This window comes from Tinamus guttatus, unplaced genomic scaffold (genome assembly GCF_059628265.1).
Source record: "Tinamus guttatus ecotype Peru unplaced genomic scaffold, ASM5962826v1 Tinamus_guttatus_pri_ptg000104l, whole genome shotgun sequence".
Classification (NCBI taxonomy): Eukaryota; Metazoa; Chordata; class Aves; order Tinamiformes; family Tinamidae; genus Tinamus; species Tinamus guttatus.
The window spans coordinates 2,711,718-2,735,865 of NW_028288638.1; positions in this window are offsets into that span (position 1 = coordinate 2,711,718).

Sequence of the window (24,148 nt, forward strand, 5' to 3'; positions counted from 1 at the left end):
TTTGTTGAGTTGCTGTAGGCCATCTGAGATGTGGCCTGGATGAAAGCTAGGGGAGTGGTGGGTCCTTTGGCTGCAGCTGGACAGTGGAGGATGAGCCTGCCCAGGCTGTGCTCTCTCGGCAGAAATGGGGTGACTCTGAATTTCAGCCAGTTGTGGGGAGCTTCACACAGTGCCAGGGTGAAATCCCTGATATTCACATAAAAAATGGAGGCAAGAGAGGACTTAAGGTAGCATATCATGACCTCTGGTTAGCGATAGTATCTCTGATAAGGCAAAATAAAGATTTCACTAATGTTGCCATATATTCTACCATTGAAAAATGGTAGTGAGGTTTCATGTTACATTTGCGATGCTTAATGTAAGCTCTAAAACACAAGTTTGGAAACTCTGTTAACGTTGTTCAGGTTTTTTTGTAAATAAGTTGTTACTTTGGTTTTCATATTTCTTTTTACTTAAAGTTTTCAGTATTATATGCAGCTATTACTAGTGTTCAAATGTAAGAGCAGGCTTTTGTTAGGTCATTTCCTGACTCTGGTGTTCTTAATGCCTTGGGGAGTTGTACAGTATGAACGTTTTCATTCGGTCTTTCAACATCTCGTCTTTTATTCATAATGACATTGTAAAAATGCAGAAAAAATAAAGAGCACTCTTAAAAGTATGAACAAATTTCTCCTAAAAATGTGTGTTTATACATACAGAAATATGCGCACCTGTGTAAAAGATTAAATTTTATAATGCTTACACTTGTATATTATATTACATTGCATATTACATTATATGGAAGATTTTATTAAGCCTAAGGAAAAAAAGATAGTATTAGAAGATATAAATCAGTATCTTCAGATATATATTATACACAGTTGTCTCTCATATAGGTTTACTTAAGGTGTCTTGCTTGTTGTCCCATCCACCTACGTGAGTTTAACACTTATTATAATCTTCCTTTTTCTGTTACTTTTTTTGATGTGCTTGTGGAATGGTACCACCAGCAAAGCAATTTAAAAATGTTGTGCATTAAGTTCACTGCGCCAATTAACGTTATTTCCTTTTCTCTTTCAGGTTATTCCTGTTCGAATGTTTCTGCTCTCGTTATTAATATCTCTCTGAACTGAGATCACTTACTTACATTTTGGGGAGACAAGAAAACCTCTTCCCAACAAATGTCACTGTTGTGAACTCATCTATGGGAAGCACTGGGGGGAATCCGAGCTCTCCTGTGTTCAGCTGCAAGACTAAGTCCCATAACAGTCAAGGGACTCTTTGGTTATTATTCTGTTCTTTATTTTAGAAAGAATTGTAGGCCTCTGGTGCAGTTGGCTTTTGTGCAAAAGTTTCTCTGTCTTTGCTACAATAAGCAGTTTGAAACAAAATCCCCCTTCCGAAATATATTTGTGTTTTAAGAGAAAATGGCAAGCACAGTTAGTAAATCAGAGTTTCATGCTGAGAGCATACTTCAAATATAATTGGTCTATGAATGGTTTAACATCAGTAACTAGGCACAACCTAGTGTATTTGACACCCAGTGTGAAAGGTATTATATTATGGGAATAAATAAAAAAATAAATCCTTATTTCATCAGAAATTATTTTTGTTTTTTGTTACAATAGAAAGAGGTAAAGAGGGCTGAAAGAAAAAAGCCTACTTTTGGGAAAGGCAAGAAGAGATTGCATTAATGCTTTTTTAGAATTTTTGTTGACTTATTGACTTCCTCGGCCCCTCCTCATAAAAAATTCTTCCTAAAGTGTCTCAAGTTGAGAGTTGTGGGGTGTTTTTTTTGTTTTGTTTTGTTTTCTCCTGGTTACAGATACAGCTCTTCTTCTGCTTGCTTCTTAACATGTTTAATTTCCATCTATTTCTCTTGATCCTTAAAGAATGCTTATCCTCCCATATGTTGCTTTAACAACGTGAATTTCCCAATTCCTGAGCCGTCTGATGTTGTGTTGCTCTTTTCCAACACCTTTCGTAACAAATATGGTTTTGTTATAGGTAATCACTGTCCCACCCAAGTCAGTCTTGTTACCCTTACCTCTACTGTGATGCCTTTGGGGAAAATTGCTATTGGTTTCCAGTTGAAACAGTGATAAGTTGCAGTGATGAGTTACATTGACTGTTTGCTCTGCTTTCTCTCAACTTCAATTTACTCATCTTTTCTACTCTTTGGAACAGATTTGTCTTTCTTACACATTTGAAAAGAGTTTAGGGCAGGTGGTATTTAGAATAATGTACTCTTGATACAAGGCCGGGGGAGTCACCAACAATATGAAGGGGGCTTGGGGTTGTGCATAGAAAAAGCATAATGAAAAAGTGATGTTGCAAACTATAAATGGGATCAAATTTATGAGTGCGGGAGACAACATCATGTTTTTGGGGACTACTACAAAAACCCAATGCTCTGAGCTGGGAGTCAAGCAGCTGGAAACAACTGAGAAACACCCAGGAGTTGGTCATGGGCTGACTCGAAGCTATGAAGGTACAGAGAAGCAAATGCTGCCCTAAGATATCTCAGGAAACATATTTCCAGATAGGGAAATACTACCAGCTTCATACAAGGATTTCATGAGATGTTGTTTAGGAAAAAATGTATGGTTTTGATTAACAGTATTGAAAGAAGATGTCCTGAAACTGAAGTTCACATAGACAAGACAACTAGGGGAATGGGGAGGTGGTTCTAGAAGCAGCAGCTAGAAAAAGGTTGGCTGTTTAACTTGGCAAGGCAAAAAATATATATCTATTGTCTCCAAATACATCATGGCAGAAAGTAATTTTTTAAGCTGAAGGCTGATATTGGCAAAGGAACAGATGGATATGAGCTGCCTAAAAATACATTTAGGGTTGGGGTTAAGAAACAAATTGCTGACTATTAAAGCAATCAACCTCTGAGCAGACACTTCATAGGAGTAGTAGAGACACAAAAATAACAGATGTTAAGATGATTATGACTTATAAAAGGGATTATATATCGAAGTTACTGATAGCCAAGGATTAGGCTCAGTGAGCCAGGTGATCGTTCTAGGCCTATCATCTTTGGTCCAGACAGATTTTTAAAAAAATTTTCACACTTTTTGTATTGCAGAAATATGCCTTCAGTAGTAGATTCATAACCACTTTTTATGTTACTTCAAACAATTATGGCTGTTCTTTTTTTCTTAATAGTAAGACAGACTTTTGTTCAATCAAACTTTGCACTAGAATTCTAGTTTACTTTGTTTTTCAAAAACACTTCCCTGCCTTTCAAAAAAATATATATGTATATATTTTTTTTTTCTCAAGATGCTTTGTAGAAAGGTCACTTGCACTTCAGTCATCGTTTCAAAAAATACAAAAATCCAAAAAAAAAAAAATACAAGCCATTTGCTGAGTGAAGTATGTGTTTGTAACTGTGGTTACCTGCTGGAAGGAAACAAGGTTTTCTTCCTTGTCTTGATGAGGGACTTGGAGCAGATGCTTTTTAAATCAGGTTAGCTCAACTCAGCTAAATGGACTGAAATTCTGCTTTTTTAAAACTGAACCATAGGTGTTAAAACATTTCTGTTGAAACAATCTGCGCAAGTCAATTCAGACAACTGAACTAGGTTTGTTAAATAAAGGTTTTTTCTTTTTCGTTGTATATTTTCATTCCTTTGAATTTCATCCACCATCTGATAGGAGTTAAATAAAAACTACTGGAAGAAAAATCTACTTTGGGCAACACTTTTTTTTTATTAAGAAGGAAAGTCTAATGATTTACAGATTAGTCTAAAGCAAACTTCAGGATTTGGCTATATAAGGCTCTAATTTGTCTTTTAAATAAAGGATTAATGGTGTTGACTTCACTCTTGGATTAACCTATTGCAAGTGAAAGAAGATGGGTATGTAAGACAATTTCCAGTTACTTCTATTAGAGGACCTAATGAAAGGCAAAAACTGTAGTAAGAATCATAAAAATATTCTCCTCCCCTGTGCTCTAAAAGGATGAGTTCGGCATTTGATAGGATGCCAATGTGCTCTAAGTGTTGACTGCTGTTCTCCAAAGCCATATAAAGAAACAAAGCTAACAAAAGACACTGCAGACAATATTGCACCAGCGAGTGTTTCTTGGATGTCAAACACCCTCCAGCCTCAAGTACTTTGATCTCCGGAACAAACTATAAAGAACAAATAGAGTAATTTTTCTGACGGGGTAACATTTAACAGTGAGGTTGATGAACTTCTGGAAAACTAGCATAATGGGCATGCCATTGCCATTTGTTAAGTTGTTTTGACAAGGGCATGTTTCATTTGAAGAGGCTGTTTGCTATTCTTTCCCTTTTTGGTCTCTGGAAAAAAAAAAGTAAAAAGGAACCAATACAGAGCTCCGCAGCTCAGATCAGCTCACCTTTCCCGTGAGCCAAAGTGGAAAAAATACCACCTAAATGCTCCTTTTTTTTTTTTTTTTTTTTGGTTGGGGGAAGGGAGCGTTACAGGGACGAATAAGAGAGGGGAGGGCATAGACATTATGTGGATTTGTGAGTTTTGGCTCAGTCACCTTTTTCATTGAAGGCCTCTGTTTCCATTGAACTTGCCAAGGAAAATGAATGAAATATATTAATACACAATGTACACATTAGGGATGGCAGCACTGACTTGGAGACTATCAGCAACCCTTTAATGCTCTCTCTATAACTAAACTTGAACATGCTGGCGAGCGGTACCACGCTTGGTTAATGTTTCCCAGATGCCAGGAAAGGTGCTACTTTTATATTTTGATACCTGTGCCCTGTGCCCTTTTGCGTTTCCTTAGTGGTTTGAAATTGCCAGAGTGGAAGAGGTTCCCTTCCATGCTGCTAGCTCAAATCTCATTACAGCGTGCAGGAATACTCCTCCAAAACCTGGACTTGCAGGAGCCCTTTTCCTGGTTTGCAGATTTAGGGCTTTGACCTATTTGGTAGGCATGTAAACATCTGGTATGTTAGACATCAGACTCTATTCACAATATTTTCTGAAACTAATTTTCTCAGGGATCTTTCGTAGACACTAAATACATTATTTCAGGTGTAGCTTAACATACTGGAATAAGAAATCTGGAAGCTTTAGATTTTCTTGGTGTCACAAGCTCAAATTCAAGATTTATTCCAAGTCTTTGAGCATGAGCTGGTGCTGATTTGGCTAATTCCTGGTGGAAAACCTTAAAATGCCTAAGGTGCTTTGCTCTTTCTGAATGGCCCCTAGCAGGCCCTAGGTGCAAGATGCTGGATTTGCTCCACACCTTTTGCATTTTTTTCTCCACTGCTTGCAGTGTATTTATGCTATCTAACTGCAGGTATTTGGCATAGGCCATGATCTGTTTTCCCTTTGGAATCTATTTCTTCTGTCGTGCAGGGTTGCTGCCCAAAGTGAGGTGGCTGCTCACTTTGGTCTGTCAGCGGGATTACAGTCTGCTTTCAGGCAGGAGGAGCTACTCTGCAAGGCTGTTCTGCCCATGCAGCATTAGCTAGCATGGCTTGTTCTCCCCAGCCTGGTGCACCTTTTAACATTTTTAATAAAAGCTGATTACAAGTGGTTGAATGCTTGTACTTGCACTTTTGGTTGGAGCACAACATCTGCAGCTGAACCTCTTACCTTCACTTTCTCATACAAACAGAATACAGCAAGAACTGAATAGGAAACAAGCACTAAGAATGTCTATACTTAATTTCATTTTAAGCTTTGACTTGGCAGAGCTTCTTGGTAAGTAAAGAGAAATTGCTTACAAATGTTCGGATTTTTCTTTTTAAATGTAATTGGTTTCTGGAAATCACTTACAATAGGAGGCTTCCACACTTACTGCATCAGTGGAAATCCTGCCACATTAGGCTAAGGGACTTAAACTCTATCAAAATGTCAGCTTTGCTTAGAGATTCATCTTGCGGTGTCTTATGTCTTAAGGAAGCATTTTATGTCTTAAGATTTTCTTTTGTGGCTCACTGATATGAAAGCAAGCAAAATTTTGGGAAACTTTACTTCAGATATGTTGATGTAGAATAGATATAGGCTTCACTCTGCATTTAGGCACAAAGAGAGTAATTGCAGGTTGTGAACAAGAGGCACAAATGGCATGTGGGAGATTTCCAGGAAACATCCATGGCTTGATACAACATCTGATCCTACTCTGTCTGGACCAGAGACCACGTCAGTCTAGGCTGCACTGTGCTGAGACCTTTACGTGCATCTCTCATGAAGAACAACTTAAATACAAGTGAATATGTTTCTTGCAGGTGCAAATCTGTAGGGCTGCACTGATTTGCACCCTCATTAATAGTGTGTTATTTTCTACTGATAGCGGTGACATCTTTCATTAACTTTGAGCGAACAACTATTTCTCATTTCAGTATAAGAAAATACTACCACCACCATGCCCCAGAGCTTATGCTGTTGAATGTTTCCTCAAAAAGGCATTAGGAATGAGTGAACTGTGAAGACTTCTCTGCCTCCTCTGCTCCTGATTATTTAGGCAATACGTTATTTGGGCAGCACAAGGCACTTTGTCCTGCTGCTAACTCAGCCACTCCTGCTAACTGAGCCACCTCTGCCCTGTGAGAGAGCAGGGAAGCCTATCCTGCCACTACCAGAAAGCAAATTGCACTTTTTAAAATTGCAGTTGAAATGAAACTTATCCATTCCTCAATCAAAACACTCCCTTTCAGAAAATCTCTGGGTAGGTGAATTTCCTTCCACTGTAGAGAAGAAATTCCCGTTTTGTAGGCAAAGCTCCCCTGCGCCTTGGACAGAAGGCTGTTGCTTGAGGGTTGCCCATGTCTCTGGGGGACTCGCTTGCTGGCAGCCAAAGAGGGGTTGCTGCTCCCCTGGGCCCCAAACACCTCCATGTGTCACCACAAAATGCAAAGACTATCTGGATGTGCTAGTATGTCTGTGAAGAGCAGCATGGGGACCACCCTGGACTGCCATGGCTGCCATCCACAGGCAGCATGAGGGCTGGACACCGAATTACGAGGCAATGTCTCCCAGAGATGTGATCTCACCTGCAGCTTCCCTGAGTCCTTTGCTGGCAGAAGGTTTCTAGTCTGCTCTGTACAGAGGTTGTGGGTGACAGCTGTGCAAAGGAGTGGGAACATCTATTATTAGGAACATCTTCCAAACATCATTTCTTTTAAATATATTCTTAACTTGCGATGCTGTGGACTCAAAATACTTGTTTGAGGGACAATATTTCTGGCAGTTCTTTATTTTATTATTATTATTAACCATTTTTTAATTACTGAAATATTCTGAATGTTGATGTAAGTGGTTTCTTTATCTGTCTGTACAAGCTTACGCTGTGTTTGCATTATTGAAGACTGACTTGCCCTTCTTGAGAGCAAAATCAGTAGTGTGTCAACATAACAGTCATAAATAGATCAGTACCATATTGAAGTATGTTCCTTCTGGGTAGATTTTCTACAGAATTTGAGAGTCACTCCTGGGAATGTACAAGTCTTTTCCATATATAGTCTGGATGCAGAAAAGTTGTCTTGGCCAGAACTTCTCAGAGTTTGAGCACTTCTGTCTTTTGCTTTATGGAAAGTCTTCATCCTTGTAGAGAATCTTGATGGCAAGACGTAGGTCTTACTTGATTGTGCAGGCCTCAAGGAAACAAAATACAATAAAGTTGATTTCCCTGCTTTTTTCAATGTCTTTTCTGCTCTCCTATGAAAGACTGTAATATCCAATAGAATTCACCATTGCTGGAGTGCAAACTTCTCAGAGCATGTAAGTGCATGTGCTTTTATTTTTCTCCATACATTTGATGCCTTGCAACTTTTCCGCTTGGCAGAATGTGCCTGAAGAATTCAAATTTCTGAAAGAACTCAACAATTTGGCAATCTTATTTTTGACTAGAAATATTGGGCTAGATCAAAGTAATGCAATGTCCCAGCTTCATGCAAAATTTCTAGTGAATTCTTCATGTGCTGTTTTCTAGACTAGGGATTAGTGCTTTGCAGGTCAGTTTGGACTTGTCATTGGTAGTTGTGTCACTTCCTGCAATGTATTGAAGTCATTAGGGTTGTTGTTTAGCAGTTTTCCTTATACCATAAGAAAATGGCAGGTAATGCTCTTTCTTTATTTCTGTGCCACCTTTTGTCTTAAGAAAGAAAGTGCATGAAATGCACATCCCATATAAGCTCCATTTACAAATGATAAAGCTTAAGAGGGACTAAATAACTTTTTAAATATGATTCAAGAAATCTGTGAGAAACTGAAGAGTAACCCTGATCTTGTTACTGAAATAGTGCTTTTACCATAGAATTACTTTGTTGTTTATGTCTTTTTTTTTTAATGCTACTTGAGTACTTATCATACTTGTTGGTAAAAATGACTGGGAGAAGATTAAGAAAATTATATGTCATTTTAAATAAAGCAATAACAACAACAACAAAATCCATTCATGCATTTAAAGACAGGCTTGTAGATACTATATGGTGTTTTAATTGTGGCCGTTTTTATAGACAAACTGAGATAACTTACTGGTCATGTCAGCTGAAAACAGTCACCTCCACAACTTCTTCTAGGGGAAAGATGGTTAACTTGACACTGGATAAAGTCTGCAGAGATTTAGGCTTAGGCCTGTATTGGTTAGGCTTTGGATCAAGTCTCTAGCATGTCCTACTGTATCTCCAATAACATGTGGATTGCACTTCTGTTTTGCCTTTATTCTGTCTTATCTGTTAAGTACCTAGGTACTAGAGTGATTTTTGCTCTGCCTGTGAATGATGCCACCACACTTGGCTTCCACTTGCTACTGTGTTACTGAGAGTAAGAATATTGGTCTCAGAATAGCAATAATTAATTACCTGGAAAAGCCACATTAAAAAAAATATATACCCCATTTATGAGCTCTTGAGTTATAATGGCTGAATTTTGGAGGCATGCTCCAAGGAGGCACCGTACTTACAGTTGCAGAAAGAGCTACGTCCTCTTTTGCTGATACATTGCTTGAGTAGGAGGAACAACCTGCTCACAGAAAGCTGTAGTGCTGTCCCTTGCCCCAGCTCCTTTCGCACCTGCTTCACTCCGCATCCTTCCCATCGATTTCTGAGAGGCGCGCGTGCTGAGTCCTGCTGCGGACGGTGCTTCCTAATTGCTGCGTGGACTGCGCGTCCTCTGTCCTCGGTGACACCGTCGCGCTGGAGCAGTGCGAGCGGCCGGAGGCAGGAGGGAGCCGTGGGGGAGAAGAACAATGTGGTGCCCTGCAAAGTATCACGGTCGGCGCGGACATAAGGCACCGTGTCAGGGAGGGAGGCAGGAACAAAGCGCGAGACATTCCAATAAAAGGAGCAGTAGGGTGGAGATTCATTTTTCTTAGAAAGAATTGTAAGAAGTTCTTTTTCCTGTTCTTTCATTTTTTTTTCTTCTGTCTGCATTATCAGCTCCCTGCCTGCTGTGTCTGTCTCTCGCTCTCTATTACTTTCAGTATGTTTTGCAACTTCTGTTTCTCCCTTTGTTCGCATTAGCAGGACGGGTCTTTCCAAGAGGAAGGAAAGGGCACCTTTTGCTGGCCTAGATATCAAATAATTTCTCACCTTGTGAGCAGTGGAGGAGGCAGGCCAAACCCCATATCTGTGAGTCCTCCTGTCCTCTCTCTTGGATGGTCCTTTGAAGCAGGGGTAGAGTGGCGGTGGTTTCGCTGCAGTGGGTAGTGTGATAGACGCACATGAATCCAGGGGGTGATCTGAATCCTGTCTGATTTGTTTTGTTCCCAAAGGGACTTCCTGCAAAGGAAAGAATTAGGATGTTTTCTGTTGGCTCTGGGTTAAGGGAGAGGGTTGCCAGCACGTTTGTTTCCTGCTGGCACCTAAGGAACCGTCCCCTTCAGATTTTGCATTCTAGGTGGATTTGTAAAGGAAAGCTTAACTGAACAGGCTTTTCTAGAGGATGAATAAAAGCCATTCACAGGTTAGCCAGGACTAGTTGCATCAGGCTTGCTCTGGCAAACTTCCTGATGTTACTAGCAAACTGCAGCAGCCTGACGTGTCATCCCCCTTCCACTGGGGAAACTTCCCAGCTTCTTTCAGTACCGCCGCTTTCTTATAATCTTAAACTTGAAAATCCTTTTAAGGAGGGGATAGGGAGCATCAGCCCTCACATTTCCTTTTCCCCAAGACTGTTCATCCTGGACAGATTGTAGAACAAACTTCCGTGGTTAGATGGTATAAAAATACACAGAGTGAGGGAATTTTTGCAAGTGAGCAAATTCTGGCCTTTTATGTTGACTGAAACATGTCTGCAAACCTCAGTTAGATTGTAAATTGCCAGTTCACTTCACTCAAACAAAAATATTACCTTAATTGAACTGCTGGTCAGTGGGGATACTGGCTCTGTTTGATCACCAGATCAAAACAGAACAGCCTGTAGAGACCTAGCTAATCTACACCTATATGGTTAGAAAATACAAACTGGTGGGAGGAAGCAGACCTTAACGCCAGTGTCAATGTTTGTGTCTACACAGAAGGGCAACTGCATCCCTCTGCCCTGTCCTCCCTTACCTAAGCAAGGCCACATATTGGTACATACTGCTGTTCCCTGTCTGTCTGTATGCTCAGGTTTCTTTCCACTTTCTTCTGGAAGGAGAAGGGAGGAAGCATCTGTAAGTAGAGGGGCTGACAGCAGTGGGGACCCCACAACTGTTTTTTGTCTGTCTCTTGCCCAAGACCACCGATTGATCCTTACTGTATATATCTGGCAGGAAACTGGTTCATGTAAGTACATGTTAACCTCTTATATGTCGCCTCCTCCACTCCTTCCTTGTTCTATGGCTTGTGCATGATTTCTTCCTTTTTGGGAACTTGAGGGAGGTGCATGTGAGAAAGCCCATCACATACTACAAGTGGATCCTGCAATGATACAGCCTGGGGGCAGGCTGGTTGGGATCAGCTCTGCTGACAAGGCCCTGGTGGGCATCAGCTGCACGTGGCCATCAGCATGCCCTGGTAGTGTTGAAGGCCGTGGACACCCTGGGCTGTGTTGACAAGGGTCTAGGGAAGGAGTTTTCCTCAGGGATGACCAAAGGCTGGAGCCCTGTGAGGAGCAGCCCAAGGACAGGGTTTTGTTCAGCATGGGGAAGCTCACTGAGGAGATGCAGCAAGGGTCTTTATTAAGATGCATAGTGGGAGGATGAAAGACCATGGATATAACCTGGAATGCAAGAGGATGAAACTGGATATAGGGGGAGTTTGTTTTTGTTTGTTTGTTTTTTTCACCAGTCCCACATTGGAGCAGGTTGTCCAGGCAGCTTATGCAGTCTCTGTCCTTGGCAAGTTTCCAGACCCATCTGGATGCAGCTCATGCTGACCTGGTCTGAGCTGGAAGTGTCACAGCAAATTAAAAGTACTGTTGGTGTAGGTATTGTAGAACCAAAGTATTAATTGCAGCTTAAATATGTGTGTATTCAGCCCAAGAACTAAATTAGGTAGCCATGACAAGTGAAGCATTAATATAATATCCTTGTGGGACATGTATGTGACTATAATAAAACCTCTGTGTTTTTGCAGTATTAAAGGATGGGGAATGCAAATGATCCCTCCCACCGTGGCCTTCCCACTTGCCTGGACAGTGAGCCCAGCCTTCTGCTTGAAGCAGTTAGGGAAAATGGGCTTGAAGACACAGTTCTGACTCTAGCCAAAGTTTTCAGTACTGCAGCCTGGTATTTAAAGTCAAATAAAGCAAATTTAAAAGCAGCTTAAAATAAATTTTAAAGAAATCAGACTTGGATATCAATGTTAGACATGCCAATGTCAGAAAAACTTAATAGGCAGGAGTTTAGTTCTACTTAATGCTAGGGTGGCTTATTTCAAAAAGACTGTCAATACCCTCAATTCAGGGACATTGCATTCAGGATTTGAAACTCTATGGTCTTTCAGGCTTGGTGCACTTAAACTTCCTAGTCTTTGAAGTTGTTTTCATTGTAGCAATTGATGGGTAAAGGTTGAGCGTGGGGTAGATTCATGCTCTTCTGTTGAGGCATACCTGAAACCTTTGAATTACAGCCCGTAAACCATCATGGGATGCCTTCAGTTTTTCACTGAAGTAGCATTAACCCCTGCTGTATTGCTGAGGGCCATAAAACAAACGTTACAGAGCATCCACCGAATTCAGCACTCTTTGTCAGGTTGCCACGCAGAAACCGGATGCAGAAGAGTTGCACAAACTTAAGGGAAGGGTTGCTCTGGCAGAGGGACTACAGTCTGAGGCCAAAAATGAATTCTTTCAAGGGAGAGCTGAATGCTACAACCGTGTGATAGATGGAGGAGACTGGTATAAATCACAGGATAAAATAACCACTGTAAAGAATGCTCCATGTCCTACAAATGTTTTTCAGTTATGCTCCCTCCTGAGATTTATAAACTATCTCATTCTCTTTTTTTTTGCAGAACCTCTCAACGGTGCTGAATTCTCTGAATCAGCCGCTCAGGAGAGAGTTGAAAATGGCAGCACGCTGATGCTGTGAAGGAAGCCAGAAGAGTCAGGGATGAATTCATCTCCAATTTAACCCAGAGCAAAATACTCTGAAATTAGTAGGGTTGCACTGGTGTTACTGTGAGCAGAGCTTGTCCTTGGCAATGTCAGACATAGGAGCTGGTTCCATGGTGGTGTAAGTTCACGCCCCAGGTGGAAGGGTGTAAAGGTGCCATTAGCAGGGGTGACGCTGGGGGCGGTGTGCGATGCTGTGTGAGAACAGGCAGGAATATGGCATGGAAATAACTCCCGTTGGTGCGTTCCTCTGAGGAGACCTGTTTGCTTCTGCCTACCTGGCTGCAGGCCCTAGGGCAGCTAAGGGGATTTCCCGAGTGAGGGCGCCCAGAACTTGGCTGTGGGAGCACTGGGAAGAATGTGAGCATACACTCAGGACAGGGTTTGCTCTAACTAACACACAGAGTGGGCAGAAGCACGATGACTCTCAGCCAGTTTGGACTCATGTAGAAAGCCTTGTGAGCAAAACTCGCATTATTTCATCATTTGGGCATGCATTTAGTTTTTAACTTGTATCAGCAGTTGACTTTGGGAAACCACCTAGGTTTCCAGAGTCGTCCTAGGGACTCATGGAGGCTGTGCAGGCCTGTAATGCTTATGGCATTGACCTACAGACATCTTACAAAGTTTCACCGTCTGGGCCAAAATTAGTACTATTGCTTACCGTTGACATGCATTCACGTTGACATCCTGCCCTGTTTCTCTACCCGAAAAATTGCAGACCTAAGGAGAACACACAAATGTGTGAGTTTCTGCATATCCAACGGCTTTGAAGAAATTTCTCCCACCAGAGGCTGATGGAAATGAGGTAGATTTGGTCCCTCAACACTTTTTTTTTTTTTTAGCAAATTTTGCAGTAACTGTTCTGTCATTCCGGTTTGGTGGTGGTAAAACACAAATGCTGCTGACGGTGGCTCGATCCTTGGGAATGCTTGAGATGGGCAGGCAGAATGGTGAGAGCAAGGCCTAACCCGGGGGTTAGAGCTGAAGGAGAAAAGTCAGCCCACGCGAAGGCATGAAAACTGTGCAAGGCTTTGCCTGGCAGGCTGAGAATCTTAGGCAGCATTTTAATTTGAGATTCAGAGAGAGCATAAAGCAAAAGTGCACCTGACTATTCTTATTCTTATTCTACATCATCCCTGAAACCGAATCTAGTTTGAGTTTGCCCATTTTTGATCTACAATGGAGGAAAAAAAAATAACTCCAAAAAAATAAAGCATTCATTTTGGTGATTTGTGGAGGGAAAAATGAATTGACTTTCCCAAATTACCAAAATATGTTGAGGGAATGTTCAAGACTGTTTTGGCTCTATTCAAGTAATTTAATGTACACTGCTGTGGGATGGTTGACTCAAGTATTTGGAAAGCTATATTGGTTTCTGGAATATATAAACTGTAAAAAAGATAAAATTTTATCAAAGCAATGAAATAGCAAATGCAAGAAAATTTCTGAGTGGTCCAAAACAAAGAAACCGATCTGCTTATCCCTATAGCTTGTCAAGTGCACGTTACTCTGGCATTTTACTCCCTATATAAGCTTCCCGCTCTTGGAGTACTACTTCATGATCTCTGTTCCTGATATGAGAGTTCCTCATGCGTTGAGCAGTCCTGGCTTGAGGTTTGTCCGTACTGAAGGGAGTCTAGCAGAAATGAGCAAAGTTAAAAAGTTAAGTCTAGTCTGTGCACAGCTCCCATTCAGCTGGAACCCCAGGTGTCTGAAATATCCACATGCTTTTAACAGTATTCTTGGGTTAATGCATCTTTCCTGAAGATGGATCAGGAATTTTTAATGTCTTCAACTCTAAAACTGCCTTTAAAATTCAGCCACTGGAAAATGCTGACCGCTGGGGACACTTAATGGGTACAGTTCCAGAGGAGGAAGAGATGGATTATAGCACTTCTCCCTGTAAAAAGGCAAAACTAAAAACAAGGCTTTCAGAATTAAAAGGCAACGCAATGCCCTTCTCTTAGGCTTTTCCCGCAACTAATTGCTCACACGAAGGCTCGTGCAAGAGTCAGTGGTCCAATTTAAATGATTTCTTCCCAGTGTGGGAAAGATGAAAGAGTATTTCCAATTTGTAAATACTACTGGAAAACTTGTAGAGGTTTTTATGGCTGAATTTGTATTTTAATTGAAAATGGCTTTATGGAGTGAAAATGAAAGGCTTTTTTTTTTCACCCATGATTTTTAAATACACATGATTTTTAAAATGTTTTGGGTTTGAATGGAAAAAAAGAACCTGGGCAAGAAAACGGTCTCCCCGTGGTTTATTTTGGTTAATAAGATAGATTGTTTTTAGTTTTTTAACTGAGAGTGGTTATTTAAAGCCAAAGCATTCTCCTCTTTAGGTCTACTTAAAAGGTCTGTTTTCACACCCTCCCTTCAGAGGTTTATAGACACCAGTAAGTTCCCTCTGAGTCTTCTCTTCTCCAGCCTGAGCAGTCTTGGCTCTCTCAACATCTCTCCTGTCCTGGAGAGATGCTCTGGTGCCCTAATCATCTCTACAGCCCTTACTCCAGCAGGTCCAGGTCAGTCTTGTACTGGGGAGTCCAGCAGTGGGCCCAGCTCTCCAGATGTGGCCTCACCAGGGCTGAGGAGAAAGAAGGATTCACCCCCCTGGTCCTGCAAGCAACGCTCTTCCTCTTGCGCCCCAGGTACCGCTGGTTATCTTGGCCCCAAGGGTGTGTGGCTCGACTTGTTCTCCATCTGCTTCCTTTGAATAGTAATCACTATTACAGTGATACAGATCTCATAAATGTCTAGCAAGGAAACAAAAGCTGTTGTCTTGGCTGTTACCCTTATATTGGAGCCAGTAATGAAACCTCTGCTAAATACTCTAGTGTAAGTCTGTGACAGAGGAAACAAACTGATGGGTTAGGGAGAATTTGTTCTGTTTATGCCATGGAGGATGTGCCCTTAAACATGTGTGCAAAAAAAAAAATTGTATTTGGTGGCCCTTCTTTCTGTCCTTCAAAGTGTTCTTAAAATTTAAATCTGTTGTCACAGAGGGCCAAAAAAAAAAAAAAAAAAGAAAAAAAAGAAAAAGAAAAAGAAACAGGATAAACTTTTAAGCTTTTGTAGTTAGATATCCCTAGATTCACATGAGCGTTTGTTCTCTGTGAGCACTGTAGAATTTAAATTTAGGTCTATCCAACCAGATGAGTGCCTAACTTAGAGTCGAAGCTGGCAAAAGGGCTTTTAAGAAACAAAAATATAAGGCATAAATAATATTACTGTAAGTAAACTGCAGTCTGGCGGTGTACGTATCTGCTGTCTGGGAAGGGAAGATGACTGACTGTTTTTGAGCTTGTCAATATGTGAATTGAGAGATTCACCTCTAAAATAAGAACTTAAAAGTTATTTTTGACGTGAGCTTCTAATGAAGAGCCACATAGCAAGTGATTAGGCTAGCAACTACTGTTTATGGAAACCTAGTAACTTTCTGGTTGAGCTGTTACTCTAAAAACTGGCAGTTGCTACCTACGTACCTCTATCTACCTGATATCTAATTTTTTATGCCATGATTTTCTGTTTATAAAGTTAGGATAACAATACATAATTATTTGTGAAGAGAAAAGCAAGACTGTAGGGATCAGTGGTTTTGCAAGTCACTGATATTCCACTAATATTATCTCACTGTGGTGAGAAATTGAGAAATGCTCTAAGTAGCTGTTCATGACTCCAACAAAAGAATAAAAAGGAGGGAAATATAGTTTATTTAAAATACAGAGTAGGAGATGTTTTTCTAATTGCCCAGACGTAACTTGCTCTGCTGCATGTAAGTTTTGCTAGATTCAATAAGCGTAACAGCAAAATTCACCCTCTTTTTGATGAAGAATACATTTTCTACCAGGAAAGAACAGTGTGTGTCACAGAGTGAGCAAATGCCAGAGCATGGGCCATGCTCTAGTGTGGGATATACAGGAGTCTGTAGATTAAACAAGCCTTTGAACATCTTGGAGCTGAGGTTAAATTTATCTGCTGTCACAGAAGCAGAGTTTTTCAAATATTTTTCTTCCTATGCAAAAACAAACTCTTTCAGTGTGAGAACACTGTAACTGACTCTCTGATATTTTTGGCTTGGTCTAGTCCTGTAGATTTCTTATCTTTTATTTTAAAATAAGATTTATTAAATATTAAATTAGGTTTTTCTCAATTATTTTCCTGAAAAAGATACTTTTCAAGGAAATACTTATATCTTCTTTGATATAGCTAAATTGGCTGTAGCTATTACAGGGAAGTCAAACCAGATGCAGCTGGAGTCCTCATCTGCTTCCACTAAGGCTGACACGGACTTAATGTTGGAGTATAGCTTTGATGACAATTTGAATGGGAACTTGGAGACTGTATTTCAGGGTTTGAAGGGTTCAGTACTGATGGAGCCTTAAACTAGGTGGTTTTGTAATTTGAGATCTGAATTGTTCTCTAGAGCTGCATGAGACCAATAAAGTGCTGTAGATTAAAAATGAATTTAGCTGACAGATATGCAACATATGCAATATATTTTTATTATTTCTTTATAAAGATAAGGCCAAATGCTGAAATATTTATTCTTTTGTATCTCTGTCCTTATCCAGACTAAACTCCCATAACCTGCCTCAGATTCATTGAAATAAGTGGAAATTTATCTCCATAAAGACTGCACGATATGATCCGCTTTGCTTCAGCTTTGCAGGCCAGCATCATTCAGATATTTATCCTAATGCTATCACAGATGCATGGCAGTTGCATGAGCCACATGGTGTTCTTGGGAGTGCCTTTTCCCTAGTTTGTTAGCTCCAACATCATTGTCAAGAAATGTTTTCTGGATGCTTACAACGTTGCGTTTCTGCCTCTGGCCTGCGCGTGTCATGTCACGTTAGCTGTTTCTGAATCTTTTTCCTTTCCTATTCATGTTTATCTCTAATTTTACAGGGTATTTTGAATTTCACTAACTTTTCCTAGGTGGTTCCCTGAAACGTAGGGAGATAAAATAACTTAAGTATGTACTGAGCTCAGTGCTTCAATCAGTTGTAAGGTACGTGTTTCTGGATTTTATAGTAAATGCTAGAAGTGTCTTGTTATATCATCCCAAGATATTCAAGAAATATGACAGGCACGTACCATTTATTCCTTGACAGTGTCTTGCATCACAGCTTTTAATGTGCCACTTATGTGTAAAACGTGCGCAGTGATGTTCCCAACTCAGTCAAAAGCAAACCTAGATACCTTGGAAAGAGGCACTGAGATAGTTAATATAACTGACCTGTTATATTCACTGTAACTTATTATCTTGTAATGACAGACCAATGATTTCGACTCCTAGTTGTCTAGGTAAGTAAATCTCCTCCCTCCATGTTCTCTGTTTTGACTCTGCAATTGATCTGTATTAGAATCAAATTATTTCTGGGAACTTATTTTTCCCTCACAGTCATATAAGGCCATTGGACTCACTGGAATTCTTGTTTTCACTGGGGTTCATTTGGATCTTAATGTGAAATAGTATTTGGGGTTTTTTTCCTCCAATAAGACCGAATTACAATTTGACCACTTTCATTATAGATGATCAAACAGAACTGCAAGCACAATTTTCAGATTAACATCCATTACAACATAAAGAATTCAGTGTCAGCCTTTGCCAAGAGCTGTCCAGAACCTAATTATTCATCATTAAACTGCGGCCTGAAGACACAAAACCAGACCAGAGGTCTGCTGCGTAACATTGCCATACATGCACATAATAAAACGGAGGGATGTATCCACAAGGGACTTGGGTCTCCGTTTCTGCTTCCTGTTCTTCACACTATGCGCCCAGTAGTTAAAATCTATTAAGTGTTCCTTATGAATGGACTTTAACTGTTTTTGGTCACCTGCTTCCCTTCCCGGTGGATTCCGGAACCACTAGGCTGCACTCGTGCTCTCTGCCTTATTCTCAGCTCAGCAAGTGGTTATGCCCTGCAAGGGGTAACAACTGTGGTAGGAAGGATGGAAAACATTCCTGTGGCCTCATGGCCTGGCAGCTGCAAGGCTGTTGCAAAAGGTGAGGATGAGTTCCCTGGTAGCGGCAGAAAATGATGATATGCTTGCCGAGGGGTACATCTTCCTTCCCTCGGTCCTTTCGTGGATGTCCCCTACTGTTGTACCCCACCAGCTGGCAGAGTGAGCAGTCAGGATGAGTGAGGAGAGGGATGGAAGAGAAGAGCAGAGAGGTGAGAAGTGCCGGGCATTCGTGGCGTGTTGGGATAGCAGCAGGCAGGCAATGTGGGTTTCCCCAGGCCCCTGCAAGGTCTCGTTTCCTGGAAAAATGATTGCCCTTCTTAGAACCTGATGTAACTCGGGTTTATTATTTGGCAATTTCAGTGACTCCTTGGAGATTCTGGAGGGCAGAAGTGAACCTCAGCATACTGAGGGTTGTTTTCTGTTTACACATTAGAGATTACTCCAGGCAGGGAGCATGTGGGCAGCGCGGGAGCTGACTCAGTGCCTTGGTTCACATTCAGACAGATAGCTCCACAGTGAAAAGAGCTCACAATTTTAAGTGGAGCTGAGCACCTGCAAACTTGGTGTGACAAATGAAAACTAAGAAAACCTAGCAACTCTGAAAATCAAGTCCTGAGCAGTTTTCTACACAGAATTATAGTAAAGATATGAACGAAGGGCACAGAACTATAAAGAAAATGCAAACAAAGTTGTGTCCTTGCTGCTTGACTTGACCAAGCACAGCTTCCCACTTCCCGTTGGTGCCCAACACTCATACGTTTTACTGGAAATGGCTCCTTGTGATAAGAAACGTGAAAATGTGTCAGACTGTTCATTTCAAGGAGGGCATGTGATGAATTTGAAGGGAGCATAAAAATTAAAACACTAACCACTTCATAAAATTGTATTCAGTAAGCCTTTAAACTAATCACAGCCTGAAAGTATAACGCCTAGAGCTAACACAATTGTGTTTAAAGCAACAAGGGAGACCCACGTATAAACATCCATTAGGATGCTGAGCCCTGTTCTTGTTTGCTGTTTGCTTTCTTCCTGCTTTTGAGGTTTAATCTTCTACAGTAGTGGTGGAACACGGCCAAGTATCATGGAGAAGCCTATGCTGCAGAAGGGAAATCTGCAGCAGAGGGAAATGGGTCCTTGATAAACTATTCAGCTGCCTCTGCAAGATGGTCATGGTTCCTGCTGTTACTATGGGGGTGGTAGGCAATGAAATTTCATGTCTCAGTCTTTTTCCTTCCTGGCATTAAAGAATCAAATTCAACGGTTTCTTTCTTCTCTCCTCTTTTTCTTTTTGGGTAGTGCTGGAGAAAATACGAACTCTCTCACCTTTCTATATCCTCTGCTTTCTTTCTTTAGAGTATTGTATTGCCTTTTTCAGAATTATCTCCTTTTCTTTAAATCTTTAAAAGTTTGATTATAACAGCCCAACAAGATTTCTCAGCCAATGGACCAGGGGCCAGAGACCTATATGCCCTTTCTATTTCAAAAGTGTCAATATCTTCACAGTCTAAATCTGCTTTCAACTTTTCTTTCTTTCTCTTTTTTTTATTTAATAAAATCAAGTCGGTAAAAGTAAGTTCCAGAAATTCCTCCTGCCATTTCTTCTGCCAAATATACATAGATAATTTATATGGCAGTAGATTTCAACTCCCTGCAACCTTCTTGAAATGTTTACTGCTAGTTATTTAGAAAGTACATCTGCAGTAAAAATGGATCTGAAATGACGTTTTCAGCGCTGGATGCTTTCGTTGAAAATATTATGATTGAAGTGTTCACGCTCTTAAAAAAATGAAACAGCAGAAAAGCATCAATGGCTAGAGGTACCTGATCCAACTCTCTTTCACCTCAGTTAGCACATTCATAAAATTTGTAAAAATGCATTTATGTCAGGATCCTCTGCCTCTTTCCACCATTTCTTTTGGCTCAGAATATCTTTTCTTTTGGGAAGCTTCCATAGGACTGGAAAACATTGCTTTTCAGTTGTATTTGTCCCATTAGTCATCTCCATTTTTCTGAAATAGCTCTGCATCCTTCTCTTTGTTCATATTTGGATTTATATTTGGATTTTGGATTGATATTTAGATTACTATCTTGTTTCACCATCTTGTCCTGCTGTACTTTGAAAATTGTGATCTCTTTCAGACTCTTGAGGTTCAGGAACCCAGCTCGTAATTATCTGGGAGTACCTGGCTTGAAAGGGCAGGTTCTCAACCTCTTCTGCAACTTGTTCTCGCATAGTGATTCCCCTGCGATGGAGTGACTCTTGTCCTGGCTGGTGGATGGTGAGGGAAGTTGGTCTCCCTGGTACTAAAGAACAGTTAGGACCGAAGGTGGAACAAATTGCTCACTACTGTGTCCTCAAAGCACAGTCAAGTGGTACCTATTTACATGAGGATCTATTTATGAGGGACTGGTGGAGTAGTTGTCCCACAGGATAATACTGCCTTTCACTTTTTGCTAGGGTTGCATCCAAGGAATGAAGGGAGGATTAAGCAAGCAGTTCATACTAGAAGCAATAAACTCTGACAGACTAGAGAGCAAGCAGGCTTCTTTAACCCTCCAGATTAAACCCTAGGGGCTGACTTAATGAATACTGGTTTTTGCCCTATTTCATAACGATTGTGGTCCTGGCACGTATTCACGTCTGTCTCTGATGCTTAAGGGTACTAGATGAAGACCTACATCATTCAAATTTTGACATAATAATGACATTCTGTCTTAAAAGCCAAACCTTCTTTCTGTTACCATTAGTGGTAGATTCTCTTTCCTCCTTTTAAATATAGGTTTACCAAATGGAAGGTAAAGTTAAGCTAAATGAAATAATGTGCATATTTATTGCTGATACGGTTGAGCAAGAAACTGATGCAACAGATGGAAAGATATTTATTAAGGGCTATTAAGGGCTATTTTTGAAAGTTCTTTTTGCTCTTTTCCAGTGCACTTCAAAAGGAAGTTGCAGTTTCTAAATCTCTCTCTCTCTCTCTCTTTTTTTTTTTTTTTTTAAGAGATGAGGAGAGTCTAGGCTTAATTACATTGGGCTGTTTATATCTTGAGGTAAACTTGAACCATTACAGTCATGTTATGTGTTTTGCATCTATCAGAAAACAAGAATGCAACAAGGATAGAAACTGTTCATGAACTAATAAAATCAAGCCTTGTAGTACACTGTATTCAGCAATAGCTGCCATTTGAATCATGCACAGTAGTTTGAAAGCTAACTGTATGCATGAACTGTATTACTTTAATTATACTGACAGAGCTGAAATGATACAATAACACCTATTTTTTTTCACTGTCAATATTGGGCCGAAGAGCAATGGTGCTTTACGTATTTCATCAATAGCTCTACTGCAGTGGAAGGAGGGAAGGAGTGCAAGTTGTCTGTCTGTAGATGCTCTTTAAAATGGTATTGCTCTTTAAAATGGCATATCAAGAAAAATATTTGGTGCCTTGTTTGTACATCTCTTTTTTAGTCAAAAGGTACAGTCGTACATGGTCTTGCGGGGGCAAGTCTGCCTGGCTAAACAATCTTTTTGTGCTCAGCTCTTCCGTACAGCCCTCCCAGCTGAGGAGCAGTAACTGGCTGCGTGAGTGTTCTTAGTTTGTTTCTAAGCCAATAAAACAGGTTAGATTAAACAGCCATTATAAAAGCAGGGTAAATTAGCCCATGCTGGGCTCAGGGCTTTTATGCTTGGCCTGTGTCCAGGTCCAGGAGAGCCTTGTTAAAAAACGAGTTTGAATGTCTCTGCATTCCAGGCAGTTCTGCAACTGGTGCATACACTTGCCCCATGATAGCTTTACTGAGTGGACAATGTTCCTTTTTGTATTCAATCCCCTAGAAACTTTTTCCTATTTGGGTTCTTGCTGAGTATGCAGGTATCCATTACTTTCTCTGATTTTATTTTTTGTGATTATCATAGAAGATTGACCTTCTATTCTTTCAGATATTCTTGCCATTAGATACAAAACATATGTATTGGCATAAAAGCTACTGTATATGGAATGAAAATCACTGGCAGTTCTTGCAACACATTCTGTGCATGAAAGCATGATTGTACGTTGGACAGTGGCAATTGTAAAAAAAAAAAAAACTTGAATACTTTGCAGTATAAATCAGTGACCTTTACTTCTGTGAGTGCTTGCATTGATACCGAGGTTGTCAAGCGCCAAACCAAGCTGAAACTGTATAGTGTGTGAAAACAAAGACGCATGCCAATACTTTGTGCCAGCAAACAGCATGCCCGAAGTGAGGGTGAAGTAGGAGACCGGTGACAAGATTAGCAGGTTAAGATGCAAGAGTAAGGGTTTGTTTGTGAGAGTAAAGGTTGATTCCCACAGTCCACAGGCAAAAAGTTTACAGAGATGCTTGCGATGCACCCAAAAGGCTTGAAGAATTCAAGACATTCCAGAATTCTAGATAACTGCAATATTTAAAACTTCTCCATCCAACTGCTATAGGCTGGAAATATTTTTAGGATACAAATGTAGGAACCAGGCCAAATTCAGTTTCCAGGCTATCGATGTCATAGCCACTGAACTAAATGGAGATTCCCTGTTTTTTTATGGTGGGAATTCAGGACAGATGCCATGCAATAGCTTTCTGTCTGGTTGCTCTTGTGCAGCAGTAGGGAGACCTTGGAGGGGAAGCGCCCAGGAAGACCTTGTGAGGGTGGTATGGACACGTGGGAAGAGACTTAGACTAGCATTGCTTTGCAGATGGGTTTTGTTTTTCTCAGCTTATGAAGTCTGTTCTGAAAGTACAGTAACAAACAGCATACAATGAAAGCTGATCTAATTATTTCATTTTTATGTGCTCTCTAGTTGTAGTGAGAGACGTTTTAGCGGGAATGAGAGGTGTGGGTGAATAGCTCAGAAAACTGAAGTCCCGTGTGTGTTTCCTACCTGGGCACAGGCATTCCCAGCTAGCCCCATAGTGTCCCAAGCAAAAAAACAGAGAAATTGGAGGAACCTCTATTCCAGCAGACCCTCTGTGCCACTTAGCTCTTCCCTCTGTCAAAAGCAGAAACAACCTTGATAATTAGTAGTGTCCACGCCACGGGTTTTGCAAAGCTGGCATCTGTCCCTTGGGCATGTGACTGGTTAGCACCTGTACCACACAGCAGCAACCACAAGTCAACATCTTGCCCTTCTCACCAAGCCCGGCTCCTTTTCAGCCAGCAGGACAGAGGCAGAAAATAGATAGTCCCATCAGGGCTGGACACACACACACACACACAGAGAACTATATGCAGCTCATGGCCAAGAACCTGGTATTTTCTCTGAATGAATGGAAAGCTCAGCAGACTGGCGATGTGGATAGTCCTGAGTGGGAGCCCTGGACTAACCTGTAGTACTAATGAAGAAGAATATGAGTTACCAGCCCTCTGCACCGTCAAATCACCTGTGATTTGTTTTGTTTTGCACCAGTGTAGCTCCTGACAACTGCAAATTTAGACCAGTGAGAGATGGCGAAGGGCCAAAGCCAATTTTGTTTTTAAGTTTCCTCTGCCAAAATTTGTTTCGGAAAGCTTGTACTTGGAGTTGTACAAAGTTTCATTTTATTATGGTATGTTTCCCCCTCTGTCCCCGAATTGGCGACTGCTTATATGAATTTTGGCAAGAGACAAATGATCCTTCACACTCAGCCTGTAATTTACAGTTACCTTTGGTTTTACACAATTTCAGCTTTGTGTAGCATTACTTCGTATAT